General features: G+C 45.8%; 1 protein-coding gene across 2 annotated transcripts in view; it reads left to right on the forward strand.

Moving 5' to 3' along the window:
- The window catches only part of CUL1 (cullin 1), a 3,347,782-nt gene that overhangs the window by 2,323,560 nt on the left and 1,008,771 nt on the right, over positions 1-15,451 (forward strand). The gene's annotated exons all lie outside the window — the stretch shown is intronic.

Consider the following 15,451-nt stretch of genomic DNA (forward strand, 5'->3'; position numbering starts at 1 on the left):
AATAAAGGGGAGAGACTTCTACACTCCTTGGACATACACAGACAATTACGTTTCTACTTGGACAAAACAGAAACTTACAGAAAAACTGAACAATTGTTTGTATCATATGCTGCAGGATCACAGGGAAAGGCTATTTCAAAGCAGACCATTTCAAAGTGGATAGGACACTCTATCCGGTTCTGCTACACACAGCATGGGAAACCTGTACCTAGTAACATTAGACCACATTCCACCAGGGCAACTGACACTTGCACTGCCTACCTTAGAGGAGTACCTACCAAAGACATTTTGGAAGCTGCAACTTGGAGTTCAGTGCACACCTTTACCAAGCATTACCACTTGCCTCTTTATTGTAGATCCAGAGCTGGCTTTGCCACTGCAGTGCTGCAGGGCCTCATAGCCACACCAAACCCTCTATAGAACCAGCTACCCTGACTCAGCTTTGGGATTCAACCCAAGTGTAATGACTGCAACAGTGAAACACGAACATAATACAGTTTTGTACCTACTGTAAATGTAGATGTTCGAGTGTTTTCACTGCTGCAGTCCTGGTTACCCACCCGCCATCCCCTCTTTCTTACCTGGGTCATATCTATGCCTTTCTATACTATACTACCTATGTGGTGTATTTACTGGTTACTGAAGGTTTTATTTTTACCTTATTGTATGTTTTATTAGCAATATGTATTGCCTACCTTTTTGGGGGCACCTGACATCTGGGGCAAGAAAAACTGAAGGAAATGGCATCGGCTGCATCTTATATACCCCTGACGCACTGACGTCAGGGAAGAAGCGACAGCAACCAACGCTGGACCAAGACTTTGAAACTCTGGCCGACTGCGGGACCGCCTGACGGCAGGATAACCCAAGTATAATGACTGCAGCAGTGAAGACACTCGACATTTATGGTAGGTACAAAACTGTACTTTATTATTCCCACCTATTGTATATTACAGCTTTTTTAAAAAAAGAAGTTATGTCTTACCATAACGTTCTATCTGTGTTGTAGATCTTCTTTCATTTATCACTGATGGGTTCAGTTCCGAGCCATACCAAGCTCACGCCAACCAAAAACTCTTGAGCTAAGCTTCTACCCACAGTGCCCTTCTTCCTGTTACCTCAGATCGAGTTTCCCCATGTTACACAAGTAAAGCAGAAGCCATTTCTGCACAAATGCCCTAAGACACCACTTGGCCCAAATTATCCCCCAGGAGCCTTTGGCAGGGAAAGGCTGGTGGGAAGTGATGAATGAAAGATCATCAACAACACCGATGGAACATTATGGTAAGACATAACTTCTTTATCTGATGTTGTTAATCTTCTTTCCATTCATCACTGATGGGACAGAATCCTCAGCTACCTTGAAATCCTTGGGCGGCCCATATGGAAGAACGTTCCTGAGTGCCATTGAGCCGAAGGCAGTTCTCCCTCTGGAGACCACATCCAATTTGTAATGATTGATAAAAGTGTGGGGTTTAGCCCAAGTGGCTGCTGTGCAAATGTCATCCATAGAAGCCCTGGAATGGAAGGCTACAGAAGTTGCCATAGATCTAGTGGAATGGGCTTTAATATTCTGTGGCATAGGTTCTTTTGCAAATGAAAAAGTGAAACGTATGCAGTCCCTTAGCCATTTTGGTAAAGTGACCTTGGATACAGAATTTCCCATTCTAGGCCCAGAAAAGGAAATGAAAAGTTGGTTAGTCTTGCATATTGTTTTGGTCCTGTCTAAATAAAATCTCAATTGCCTGTGTACATCCAAGGCATGTAGGCAGTACTCTCCTTTATTAGAAAATTTAGGGAAAAATACTGTTAGGTCAATAGACTGATGGAAAAGTCAGTAACAACTTTGGGGAGAAAAGATAGGTTTGTCATTGTGGAAGGTTAGATAGGGTCTTTTGGTGCACAATGCCTGCAACTCCGAAATTCGTCTGGCTGACGTGATGGCTACCAAGAAGAGAGATTTCCATGACATGAATTTGAGGTCACATTTTGCTCTGGGTTCAAAGGGGGGTTGAGTCAAAGACTGGAGAACTATCATGAGGTTCCATGGGCTCTATAGGCTGTCTGATTGGAGGTCTAATGTGAGAAACTCTTTTGAGAAAAGTTTTAAACATAAATGCAGTGATATGAGAGGAGTACCATCCAGCCCATTATGGTAATTTGAAATTGCCACCAAATATACTCATATGGTAGAGGCTGCGGCTCCATCTTCAAAAAACTTAGCTATTGTAAGACTTCTCTGACTGGAGCTTAATACAGATCTAGCATCTTTTCCTTTGACCAATTAGAGAACCTTTTCCATTTGTCCCGATATAGTCTTCTGGTGGATGGTTTATGAGAGGCCAGGTTAATATCACGTACAGGTGAGGTGAGATCATCCTGCCTGGCAAATAACAGAAGTGGAGAAAACCAATCTGTCAGTTTGAGACTGGATGGATTTGGGTGACTTGACCCTTGGGGGTGAGAAATCAGGACTGGAAGAGGGTCCAGTCTCCACTGTGGACATAACAGATGAGGCCGAAGGAAGGGGAACAAACATGTTGAGGTTAAAAGGGGGCTATGAGGATCACTTTGCATGTCAACCGAATAGCTTTCTTTATGAATTGTGGAATCAGAGGAATGGGGGGATAGGCATAAAGAAGTCCCGTGGGCCAGTCATGAATCAGAGCATCCCTTGGGGACTCCCCCTTTGGGGGGAATAGGGCAAAATAGCTGCTGCATTTGTTTTTGATGGGGAGGCGAAGAGGTCACAGCAAAGCTGGCCCCAATGCCTGAAAATTTCTCCCTCTACTTCGGGATTGAGAGACCACTCGTGGGGCAAGAAAATACATCTGCTCAACTTTTCTGCAATCACGTTGGAACCCTCTGGGATATGCATTACTATCAAAAAGCGGTTGGAAGCTATCTCCCATTGCCAAATTCTCATGACCTCTCGACACAGGGGGGGTAGGACTTGGTTCATCCTTGCTTGTTGATATACCAGACTACTGACATATATTATATGACTGAATTGCAATTGTTCCAGAGGGAAGAACCTGTTGGAATGCTTGCAACGCTAAGAGCACAGCTCTCAGTTATAGAACGTTGATATGCAGGTTGGCCTCCAACATGGACCATGCGCCTTGGACTGTCTTTCCCTGGAAATGGCCCCCCTACCCTGTTAGGGAAGCATCCGTGGTCACATTGGCTTTGGGCTGAGGGGACTGGAATGGGTGGCTCCAAAGTTCTGTGTCTGGCCTCATCCACCAAAGAAGGTCCTGCTTGCAAGAGTTGGTTATCTGAATCTGAAAACATAGAGTGTGATGGTTCAGGAACCACTGAGAGAGAAGAAGCCGTTGGAGAATTCACATATGCAGTTTTGCAAGAGGCACTATTGGTATGGAAGCTGCCATGGATCCTAGGACCTGAAGAACCTCACTCGCTGAGACTTTTTGACAAAGTATCGCTCAGAGCTGAAGCCTCAATCTCTGGAGTCTGTGAGCTGGGAGTGACACCAGACAGGTTTGGGTGTTGAAGACTGCTCTGATGAATTCTATCTGCTGGGCCGGAGTAAGGTTGGATTTCTCCCATTGCACGGTTTTCCCCAAAATTTCTGCCAGAGAAAGGGTGTATTGCAGATCTGTTACAAGAAGATGCTTGGTGGGAGCAGTAAAGAGCCAGTCGTCCAAATATGGAAACAGCCGGAATCCTTGCAGTCTCAAGTGAGCTGTAACCACTGCCATGCACTTTGTGAACACTCTGGGGGCTGTAGAGAGACCGAACAGCAAGGCACAAAACAGGTAATGATTGGCTCCTAGTTGGAAGCAATGTAGACTCTTCGAGCGTTTGTCCATTTTGATGTGGTAATACAAGTCCCGGAGATCTATTGAGCACATCCAGTCACCCATCGAGTACATCCAATCGCCCTCCCTTAGAAAAGGGAGAATGGACTGAACCATGATTATCCGGAATTTGGTTTGGGCAACAGACTTGTTCAAACTGCTGAGATCCAGAATGGGTCTCCGGTCCCCTGTCTTTTTTGGCACCAAAAAGAATCTTGAGTAAAGTCCGCATCCACATTGTTCTGGTGGGAGTAGTTGGATGACTCTTTTTTTGATACAGCTTTTTTATTTCTGAAGCTCCTCCTGCCCTCTGACTGGGTGGAATGTCGGGAACTTTCATTTGAAGCTTTGGATAAGTGATGAGGGTAATGGTGTAACTTCTGGTAATGATATTCTGCACCCAACGATTGGTGGTACTAGAGTGCCAGGCAGCTTGGTGCAGAGAGAAATGACCACAGACTGCTTCCATAGGAAAGCAATTGGGCCACTCTTCAGGAGTGCTGGTAAGGCTGCCCAACGAAGGAGTCTCTGGGGCCTCAGTTACGTGGACCCCCCCTCTACTTCGATAGGGGCATCTTCCAAAATTGTTACTTCCTCTGCCCCTGGGGGTATCCTCACCATATGTGGTACGGAAAGGACCCTGAGATTTTTTTGTGCCACATCTTCCCACTCCTCTGGTTCCTGAAAAAGGAATGTTGAGGTTTGGAAAAACGTAGATCTATGGCAGACAGGGTCTTACCATCCTGCTCACACCTGGCCAGAGTGTCCTTTACCTTCGAGCCAAACAGGGAAGATGGTTCGATGGGAGCATTCAGAAAGGAAGACATGAAGGAATCCGCAAGGTCAGAAATGCGCATCCAGGCATAACTATGCCTGAACCAGCAGCTCTAGCTGCTCCTTCAGTTGCTTGTGAAAGCAACCTCATGGACAAGTTGGCGATTGATTCCAGGGTTGCGAGCTGCGAGGCAACTTTGTCCCTTACCTTGTCAGGCACCTGTCCTATGAGTGTTCCAGAGAGTTCGGAGATCGAATCTCTTTGGAGCCTTATAAAATGTGCCAAGTAGTTCAGGGACCATATGGGAAAGGTATCTGATTCAAAGACTTGCTTCCCCAATCTGTCCACATCCCAGGACTCTCTGTTGGGCAGGTGGATAGTAGGACTCTTTTCAGCTAGATCCTTTTTCATGGCTGCCGCCACCATAGCATTAACTGGTAAACCTCTGGACCAATGTGGGTTCTCCACGGGTAGGGATAGTATCTTGTCGGGTCTCCGAGGGATTGCCTCAACAGAATCCGGGTTCTTCCAGGCGTGCTGCACCATGAGCTGAACTTGGTCTGCAGGCGGGGTCACCCAAGAGGTAGATGGCAGACATGGAAAGCCTGCAGAAACACGTACTCAGAAGAAGGATTAGTGGGCTTCCAGTCACCCCTCTGTTTCAGCATTTTAAGGATGTCTCCGAAGGAGACATCATCAGGGGGTGACCATGGGGACCCTTCACAGTCCTCGAAATCCATGTCCTCTGTTAGAGACTCCTCAGGCGTGTCTACGTGCTTCCTCTTGCACGATCTCGTCCGTGGGGGCTCTTCAATGGGGGCTTCTGAGTGGGTACCATGTACACGGGGTTCCTGCGGCTTCCCTGCCCGGTGTCCTGGGGAGGTGGCCTGTAGCATCTGTAGCTCAGGGTAAGAAAGCTGGGGTTCCGACATTGGCGGAATGCTTCCAGAAGCAAGTGCCCTCTCCATCGCATGGAAAGCAGGTTTGCCCAAAGAGGGATGGGAGCCCAGAACTGAGAATGACAACCTCGGAACCAGGGTCACACCTTGCTCTGCCGAACCTGCTCACAAGGATGGAGCCTCAAGCAGGATCAGTGCAGACAAAGCTCCCGGCACCGAGAATGGATCCGAAAAAAGTCGGAACCATACCACGAACCGAAGAGCCTGCAGTCCAATCAAGGGATTGAGGAAGGACTGGTTCAGCAGGAACTAAGGACCAACGGGACAGCCCCAGAGCCTCAGTGAGGTCCACTACACGCACCTAGACGGGGGCTTCCGAAAAGGACATCAGAGCAGGAGGCTTTGTAACTGGAATGGTCAAAGGAGGAGAATAGGATGGAGTCTGTGGAGAAGACATCCCAAGTCCTGCAGGAGGATGGGTCCTGGAAGGTGTGGGTATCCCCCCTGGCTGCCAACAGCTGATCCACAAGACGCACCACATCAAGTTCTGAAAGGCTCCTGGTGGATCTAGTGGATACTCCTGATGGAGAGTCAGGTCGATCTAGGAACGGGCTATACACTTGGCCTAGAAATGGGTCTGTGGATGGAGAGTATCGGGTCCGTGGCATGGAATCTACCGGCACCAATATTGGTCGATCTAGGAACGAGCTATACACTTGGCCTAGAAATGGGTGTGTGGATGGAGAGTATCAGGTCCGTGGCATGGAATCTACCGGCACCAATATCTGAAGTGTGGAGACAGGAAGCAGTGGGGTCAAATCCAGTTTTGTCAGGACCATAAAAGAGCTTGGTGTCGATGGGGCACGCAAAGCCAATACGGGAGGTTCAATCGTCATTGCAGAGATAGGCATCAAAGGCGTGTACTGTGCCGAAGCGGCACCAGGTGCCATAGTCGTAGTAAGCGAGGTCTATAGTCGGCACTAGAGATGGTATCTGAGGCGAAGCTGGCGCCAATATAGTAACAGCCTTAATACCTGGAGCTGATGAGGTCGTTGCCGACGAGGCAGATTTATTCTCTGAGGATAGTTTTTGCACTTTAGGTTTCACAGACTTACCCTGGTCACCTGAGGGTAGAGAGAGAACCGAATGGGGCCTTTTCTTATCCTTCCTAGGAGGGGTTGAGACCTCTGTCGCAAAAAGGGCCTCTGAAAAGGGTGACTTTAATAGGCCCTTCAGTATTGACTTGTTCTTGCGCTTGTTCAGAGTGAGTTGGTTGAAACTTTGACAAATCACACAGGGATGTTGCACCGAAAGATGGGGCACCCCCAAGCAATAAACACAATCATCATGAAAGTCACTGTTCAGAAGTTTACTTTTACAAGAAGTACAATGCTTGAAACCGAATGTACCCTTATCAGACATCATGAGAAGTTAAACACAACAATCCAAGTCTTCAGAGAAAAATGTAAATTCTACTTTCTCTATGTCTAAAACTATCTAAATGCACTCAGTGTCGATCCAGAGAGTCAAAAATACACAACTAGACAGATAAAGGGAAGGAGAGAAGAAATACCAGAGATGGGGTATTTGAGGAATACCACAAGGGTAAAGAGAGAAAGGCCCTACCACCAATGGTACTTAAAAGATTACCAAACGGAGAGAAGTAGAAGTGAAAAAGGTGTAAATCTAACTGTAAATATAAAGAGTAATGAATATAAGTCACAAATGACAAGAAAATAGACAAATTTCTCCTTAAGATATCAAAAGGTTTCCACTTAGCTGAGAGCTCAGTTGAAACGCTGCTTTACGGCTAGGTGGCAAATGAGATCTGAGGTAACAGGGAGAAGGGCATTGTGGGTAGTAGCTTAGCTCAAGAGTTTTTGACTGGCACAAGCTTGGTATTAGGCCGATTCGGTTTTGAGGGTCTGGAACCGAACCCATCAGTGATGAATGGAAAGATCAACATCATCAGATTTTGTATTTACAGCTTTTGTGTTATGTGCACCATCTAGTGTTTGGCAGGTTGATCTTTAATACAGTTATTTCTTGTCATCTCAGTTTGAACCTGCGTCAAATTTTGCAAGGCTTTTTATTTTAAGAAAGACCCTCAAACAAAACAAAAAAAAAACATCTCCAAATTCTATTTAAACTCACAAAACTATGTACATCTTCAAGTAATTAAATTTAATCCAACTGATAGGAACAGTTGATATCTTCCTTATTACTGTTGTACTAATCATAACCTGTGGGATCTTCTGCCAAGGATAGGCCAGTGTCTGGCCAGTATACCAAAGCCTTTACATCTTCCTAGCATCATCCATCAGATGTATACTAGCCATGCAGGCATACGGCGTAAAGGTGGGATGTACACATGCTCCATACTTTGGAAATTCTTTGCTGCCAGTCCAAACATCGCAGTTGAACATCAGTTTGAATGCCCTATGCTGAGCTGATTTCTACAGTGCCATTTACAGATATGTGCCCCATTGGGCTCCCTTTTCCTTTTTCTCTTTGTGTACTTAGGGTTCATGTCATCCAGGAAGGAAGAATCTCAGTTTGGGAGACAGATTCCCCAAACAGACCATCCAAGAAATGTTTATTCTGCCTAGGTTTTACACACAATCATACCCAATGTACAGTTTGTCAGACTTTTATTCCCAAAACTCTTCTTAGTTGTCTAATTTATCCATTTGTCTTGAGAACCAGCATCTCAAACTTTTGACCCAGGATGCCATGGCTGAATCTGCTGGTCCCAACAGGTGTCTCTTAAGAAGAAGACCAGAAAGTCTCAGTCTGACTCTGCTGCTGTTCAACCTCTGCCAGATCTCTGTCTTGAGATAGATAAAAACCTGGAAGACTGTCTTATGCTGACACTGGTTTCCTCTGCCGCAACCCTGTCATACCTGTCATATGCTGGCATGGAACCAACTTCTCGCACATCCTCTGAGGCAATGTAAATGTCTGTTATGGAAGGTGAGGGGAAACGATGGCAGATCATTTCTGAAGGGCCTAAGGAGATCAACCAGATTCTTGTTAGGGAAGAAGTATCTGGTATCATTCTTAACTTAAGAAGAAAAGATGTTCTTGGTACCCTTATTGAGTCTAGGCATGGCTCTAAGACCCCTTGGTTTTTCAGTGCTGATGTCACACTTAAGAAGCAGCAGAAAACTAAATCCATTCCTGACATTGCTAAATATCCCCAGAGGGATTGACAGGACTTTACCCAGGGTTTGTTCAATGCCATGATGGACTTGAGACTGCCGGGGGTTATCTTTTCCTGCTTCTCCTTTATTTACTTATTTACTTCATCCAAAACTGCCGGGGAATTTGATTCTGTTGATAAGGGAGTTGATTCAGGAGATGAATCATTGGCTTACTGCTGACAGATTACCTTGCCTTCTCCTAAGCTAGTCGCCACTTCGCCGGTACTCAGTGAGGTGCTTTTGCAGCCCCTGATACCCGCTACTTCAAATTCGCAGGCCTCTATTGAGACCCATTCGTAGTCCGTTATGCTGCTAGATGCTTCTTCAACTGTGGAACCAGCGGATGTGTCTACCTTGGATGGGTCCGGAGCCGCTGTGCAGGCACCAGCTTCTGAGAGTTTATTCAGGCCTACTGACTTGCATATTAAACCGACGACATCTTCTTCTTCAAAGCCTAAAACTCGATCCATGCCCAGAAAACCGACGCCCAGGCCGTGTGGTCAGGCCCCTTTGCCTAAAAAACAAATGATAAGAATGGCTGAAAACCTTATTACTCTAATCAGGGGAAGCCACTCTTCTCCCTCTAAGAGACCTAGGACTGATTTTCCTTCTGATCAAGATTTTGAAATTTCTGTTTTCTCTGATGACCAGGATTTTCCCTTATCTACCTATGAGGATTCTGATGCAGAGGACTCCATTCACTCTGCTTCCCCTCCAGAGGATTTTTCTTTTGGTGAAACCTTGCATACTCTTAGGGAGCATTTCTGCTGGGAAAGCCAGAATTACTCTGACTCTAAAAAGAGCTTAGGGAATTCTTACTCCTCCCTCAACACAGGCCTTTAGCTATCCCTCCTGTACTAGACATTGTAGATGATGGCTTCTCGGAATCTTGCCTGGCCCCTGACTCTTTACCTCCTGCTCCCAGAAAACCTGATAGTTATTATAGGGTATCTGACTCTCACAAGTTCCTCTTTAAAAATCCTACTGCAGATCCTGAGACCATTTCACAGGGACCCAAGGGCATTAAGGCTACTACTGCTAAAAACCCTTCGCCCTCTGATAGGAATTCCAGGGCGCTGGATAGATGGGGTAAGAAGGTTTACACTTCTGCAACTTTGGCCATTAGGGCCTTAAACTGTCAGTTTCATATGTTAGTCTCAGCAGCATATTATTGGATTGCTTAAACAGAAAATGATGTTGATTCTTGACTGTGCTGAAAGTAAAGAATTACAGGATTTAATGCATTCTGCTGAACAAGTTGAAAAACATACTTTGCAATGTGGTTTTGATTCATTAGAGGCATCTTGCAGGGCTGCTGTCACTGGGTCTGTACTGAGAAGGCATGCTTGGCTTAAGGAGCAATCTTTGCCAGATCATGTTAAAGCTAAATTACTGGATGCTCCCTTAAATCAAGACCGCCTGTTTGGCAACAAAGCAGAAGTTGTACTTAAAAAGATGGAGGAAGAAGCTAAATCTATGTAAACTATTAAAGATTTCCTGCAAGTACAGCCTCCCAGATTTAGTAAGCATTAGCCCTCTAAGAATTGGTCCTTGCAAGTACAGCCTCCCAGATTTAGTAAGCATTGGCCCTCTAAGAATTGGTCCTTTCCTGCCTCTTCCAGGCATTCTCAGTCCAAACCCAGAACCAGCAGAACACCCAGGCTTCTGTCCCTAGGTAATCAAAGGCCTAAGCAGTGGGGGCTCCAAAGGAGGAGAGCAGTAAGACTTCTCCCCCCATGGTAAACTGTCTCAGTGACTTAACTTTAAACCTACCAAGCCCTGCTCAACTAACTGTTCCTTTAGGAGGAAAGATAGCCCTGCATGCAAAAAATTGGGAACTCATTACCTAACACAAATGGGTTTTAAATATAGTTTCCCAAGGATAGATTCCACTTCCACTCCTTACCAACCCCAAACGGTTGGCCAGACCTACCCCCAAATCAGTGGGCAGAGGCTCAAAAGCAACTTCTCTCTCTTTTAAGCATCAGGGCTATTCAGCCGGACCCAGAAGAAGAATGGGGACAAGGTTTTTACTCAAGACTTTTCCTGGTACCCAGAAAAGACAATTCCTGGCGTCCTATCCTGGAGCTGTCTATCCTAAACACATTTTTGGTAATCCCAAAATTCAGAATGCTAACTCTTCATCAGCTGCTTCCCATGCTAGGCAAAAATGCCTGGTTGACAACACCGGATTTAAAGGAAGCATACCTGCACATCCCAATAAGGGAATCTTGCAAAAGATACCTACGCTTCAGAGCAGGCTACATGCAGCTGTTCTTCGTGTTTCACTGCTGCTGTCTTCACATTTGGGTTATCTGCTTGCAATAGCCCTCAGTCGGCCTGATTAACAAAGTCTTGCGTCCTGCGTCAGTTGCTGTTTCTTTTTCTGTGATGTCAGGTCGTCAAGGGTATAAAACATGCAGCCGACGCCATTACATCAGTCTTTCTTGCCATGCGGTGCCCAAAGCAGAAGCAGTTCGCAAGTGCCGGTCGGCCAACTCCTGAAATTTTCGTTTTCAAGTTTCAGAACCAAAGTCTTCAACTAAAAGCTAAGTACCCCGTTGGGGAAACTTTTTCTTGCTCTAACCCAATGTCAGTAAAAGTAAATAATTGCATTTCTTGTGGAAAGCAAATACCCCATAAAGATTTTCATTCGTACTGTATTCCTTGCCTAGGCCCTGACCGCGACGTACCTTGCTGTCGGTTTTGTGCCTTATTTAAACCACAAACTGTCCGTCTTCTGTATATTTTCGCTTCTAAATATTTTGGTGCTGGGTTCAATTATCCTGATAAGTCTTCGTTAAGCCATCCGACTACCGACATTCCGAAAAGATGCAAAGATAGACAGAGACAGGCCGCCGAGGTCCAAAAACTGCCGACAATGCTTCTCCTAAGCTAGTCGCCAGTTCACCGGTACTCAGTGAGGTGCTTTCGCAGCCCCTGATACCCGCTACTTCAGATTTGCAGGCCTCTGCTGAGACTAATTCGGAGTCAGGTATGCCACGAGATGCTTCCAACTGTGGAGCCTGCGGATGTCTCTACCTTGGATGGGTCCGGAGCCGCTGTGCAGGCACCGCTTCTGAGGGTGTATTCAGGCCTACTGATGCAATCTTCTTCTTCAAGGCCTAAAACTTGAACCATGCCTAGAAAACTGATGCCCAGACCGCATGGCCAGGCCTCTATGCCTAAAAAACAAATGATAAGAATGGCTGAAGACCTTATTACTTTAATCAGGGGAAGCCAACCTTCCCCCTCTAAGAGACCTAGGACTAAATTTGCTTATGATACTTCTGACCAGGATTCTGAATTTTCTGTTTACTCTGGTGACCAGGATTTACCTATGAGGATTCTGATGCAGAGGACGGTATTCCCTCTGCATCTCCACCAGAGGATTTCTCTTTTGGTGAAACCTTGCATACCCTCAAGGAGCATTTTCATTGGGAAAGTCAGGATTTCTCTGATTCTAAAAAGAGGCTTAGGGATTTCTTACTGTTGCCCCAGCACAGGCCTTTAGCCATATCTCCTGTACTAGACATTGTTGATGCCTTTTCGGAATCTAGCTTGGCCCCTGACTCTTTACCCCCTGCTCCCAGAAAACCTGATAGGGAATTACTGCTGATCCTGAGACCATTTCACAGGGACCCAAGGGCATTAAAGCTACTACTGCCAAAAATCCTACCCCCTCTGATAGAGACTCCAGGGCGCTGGATAGATGGGGTAAGAAGGTATACACTTTGGCAACTTTGGCCATTAGGGCCTTAAACTGCCAGTTTCATGTGTTAATGTCTCAGCAGCATATTATTGGATTGCTTAAGCAGAAAATGATGTTAATTCCTGATTGTGCTGAAAATAAGGATTTACAGGATTTACTGCATTCAGCTGAACAAGTTGGAAAATGTACTTTGCATTGTGGTTTTGATTCACTAGAGGCATCATGCAGGGCTGCTGTTACTGGGTCTGTACTTAGAAGGCATGCCTGGCTTAAGGAACAGTCCTTGCCAAATCATGTTAAAGCAAATTTACTGAATGCTCCCTTAAATCAGGACCACTTGTTTGGCAACAAGGCAGAATAAGTTCTTAAAAAGATGGAGGAAAGAGCTAAATCTTTGCAAACTGTTAAATATTTCTTACAAGTACAACCACCAAGGTTTAGTAGGCATTGGCCTTCCAAGAATTGGTCCTTTCCTGCCTCTTCCTGACCTTCTCAGTCCAAACCCAGATCCAGCAGAGCACCCAGGCTTCAGTCCCAGGGTACACACAGGACTAAGCAGTGGGGGGCCGCCACTTCCAAATCTGGGAGTAATAAAGCTCCCCCTATGGAAAATTGTCTCAGTGACTTGTTTTTAAAACTTCCAGGCACTTCTCAGTTGACCGCCCGTTTGGAGGGAAAGATTGCTCTTCATGCAAAGAACTGGGAACTCGTTACCCAGGACAAATGGGTTTTAAATATACTGTCCCAAAGATACAGATTTCACTTCCACACGTTACCAACACCAAGCAGGTGGCCAGATCTACCCCCAAAGCAGTGGGCAGAGGCCCAAAAGCAAGTACTCTCTCTTCTAAGTATAGGGGATATTCAGTTGGTACCAGAAGAGGAAAAGGGACAAGGTTTCTACTCCAGACTTTTCCTGGTACCCAGAAAAGACAATTCATGGCACTCTATCCAGGGCCAGTCTACTCTAAACACCTTTTTGATGATTCCAAAATTCAAGATGCTGACTCTTCATCAGTTGCTTCCTATGCTAGGCAAAGATGCCTGGTTGGCAACACTAGATGTAAAGGAAGCATACCTGCACATCCCAATCAGGGAATCTTGCAGAAGATACCTATGCTTCAAAGCAGGCTACAAGCACTATCAGTTCTCTACACTGCACTTTCCAGTCATTGCATTTTGCAGGCAAAGACATATTCAAATATACCCATACCTGGATGATTGTCTAATTCAGTCAGAAAGCTAGGACATACTTTTGAATCATCTGGCCTTTGTACAAAGGGTGCTAACTTGTCTGGGGTACACCATAAACAAAAATAAATCACACCTGGTACCATGTCAACAAATTATGTTCCTGGGAGCAAGCTTGAATACAACTTCCCAGATGGCTTTCCTTACGGCAGAGAAACATTCATTTGACTACCTACTTTAAACAAGTGGCCACAAAAATCCTGCTATCTGCAAGGCACATACTACAAGCCTTGAGGTTCATGGCCTCCTGCATTCTTCTAATTCCATATGCAAGACTGCATATAAGGAAACTACAATGGTATCTAAAAAGCCTGTGGTGTCAACATTCTCAGGCTCTAGAAGCAATGATTCCTATTATACCTTGCCTACATCTAGAGTTCCTTTGGTGGGCAGAGGCCTGCCACCAAAACAAGGGACTATCATTCACACTACCCCTTGCCACACAAACCCTAACAATAGACGCATCAGACTATGCATGGGGGGTTCACTTGGCAGGGAAGTGCATTCAGGGCAAATGGAACCCAAGTCAGATGCACTTGCATATCAATCAAAAAGAAATGTTAGCTGTACAGAATGCTCTGACAGCCTTCAAGGACCACATTCTTCCAGGACAATTATTGGTAAAGACGGACAACACCACTGTTATGTGGTACATAAACAAGCAGGGGGGAACCTACTCATACCCTCTCTGCAGACTAGCCATGGCTCTGTGGAACACAGCCTTGAGCTACCAAGTGCACCTACAGGTTCAATTCCTGCCAGAAAAGCTAAATACACTGGCAGACGACCGAAGCAGAAATCTCAGAAATCTCATGGACCCACACGAGTGGAAACTGGAACCAAAGATATTCAACATGTTGAGAAACAAATGGGGGAACCCAGAGATAGACCTGTTTGCCTCCCCTCAGAATTACCAAATGGACAAATTCTGCACAAGGACACCCCACAAACAAGCTTGGAAAGTGGATGCCCTGCCCTTCACCTGGAAAAATCTACCAGTTTATGCCTTTCCCCCTCTGCCTCTCCTCTCCAAAGTGCTATTAAAGATCAAACAGGACAAACCAAGGACAATACTGATTGCACCAGGCTGGCCATGCCATCACTTCTGTACCCCCTCTTGCGCAGTGTGTCACTGCTGGCTCCATGCCACCTGCCTCAGACCCCTGCCCTGCTGTCCCAGCAGGAGGGCCAGATTCTGCACCCACAGCTTCAAAACCTGAACCTTGCAGCCTGGCTAATTACCTGATCTTTCCGTTACCATCCCTCAGTAAGCAAGTGATGGATGTAATTCTTGAGGCAAGGGGGCCTAGTACTAGAAAATCCTATGCTGAAAAATGGAAAAGATTCTGTTCTTGGAGCCAAACTCAGGGGATGGGCACAGCGGTGCCCAATTTACCTCATATTCTTCAATACTTAACTGAGATGCTTCTCAGGGGCCTTTCCTTTTCTTCCATCAAATTTCATGCCTCCTCCATTTCAGCGCATTACAATATGGAGCCACCCCTCTTCTCTAACCCATTGCTGAAGCAATTCCTCAGAGGGACCAAAAACATTTAAGACCACCCAGGAGAGCCCCTACTCTAGCCTGGGACCTTAACTTTGTATTGGAAAAGCTCACTTTACCCCCCTTTGAGCCAGCTGCAAATGCAGAGTTGCAATTCCTTTCTTGGAAAACAGCCTTCCTTCTAGCCATCACTTCAGCAAGAAGGGTGTCTGAATTACAGGCCCTCATGGCAGTGGAGCCTTTCATCATCTTTCATGTGGACTGGGTGTCCCTCAGGACCAATCCC

The sequence above is a fragment of the Protopterus annectens genome, chromosome 3.part0 (assembly GCF_019279795.1).
Source record: "Protopterus annectens isolate FY-2018-M chromosome 3.part0, PAN1.0, whole genome shotgun sequence".
In the NCBI taxonomy this organism is placed as follows: Eukaryota; Metazoa; Chordata; order Ceratodontiformes; family Protopteridae; genus Protopterus; species Protopterus annectens.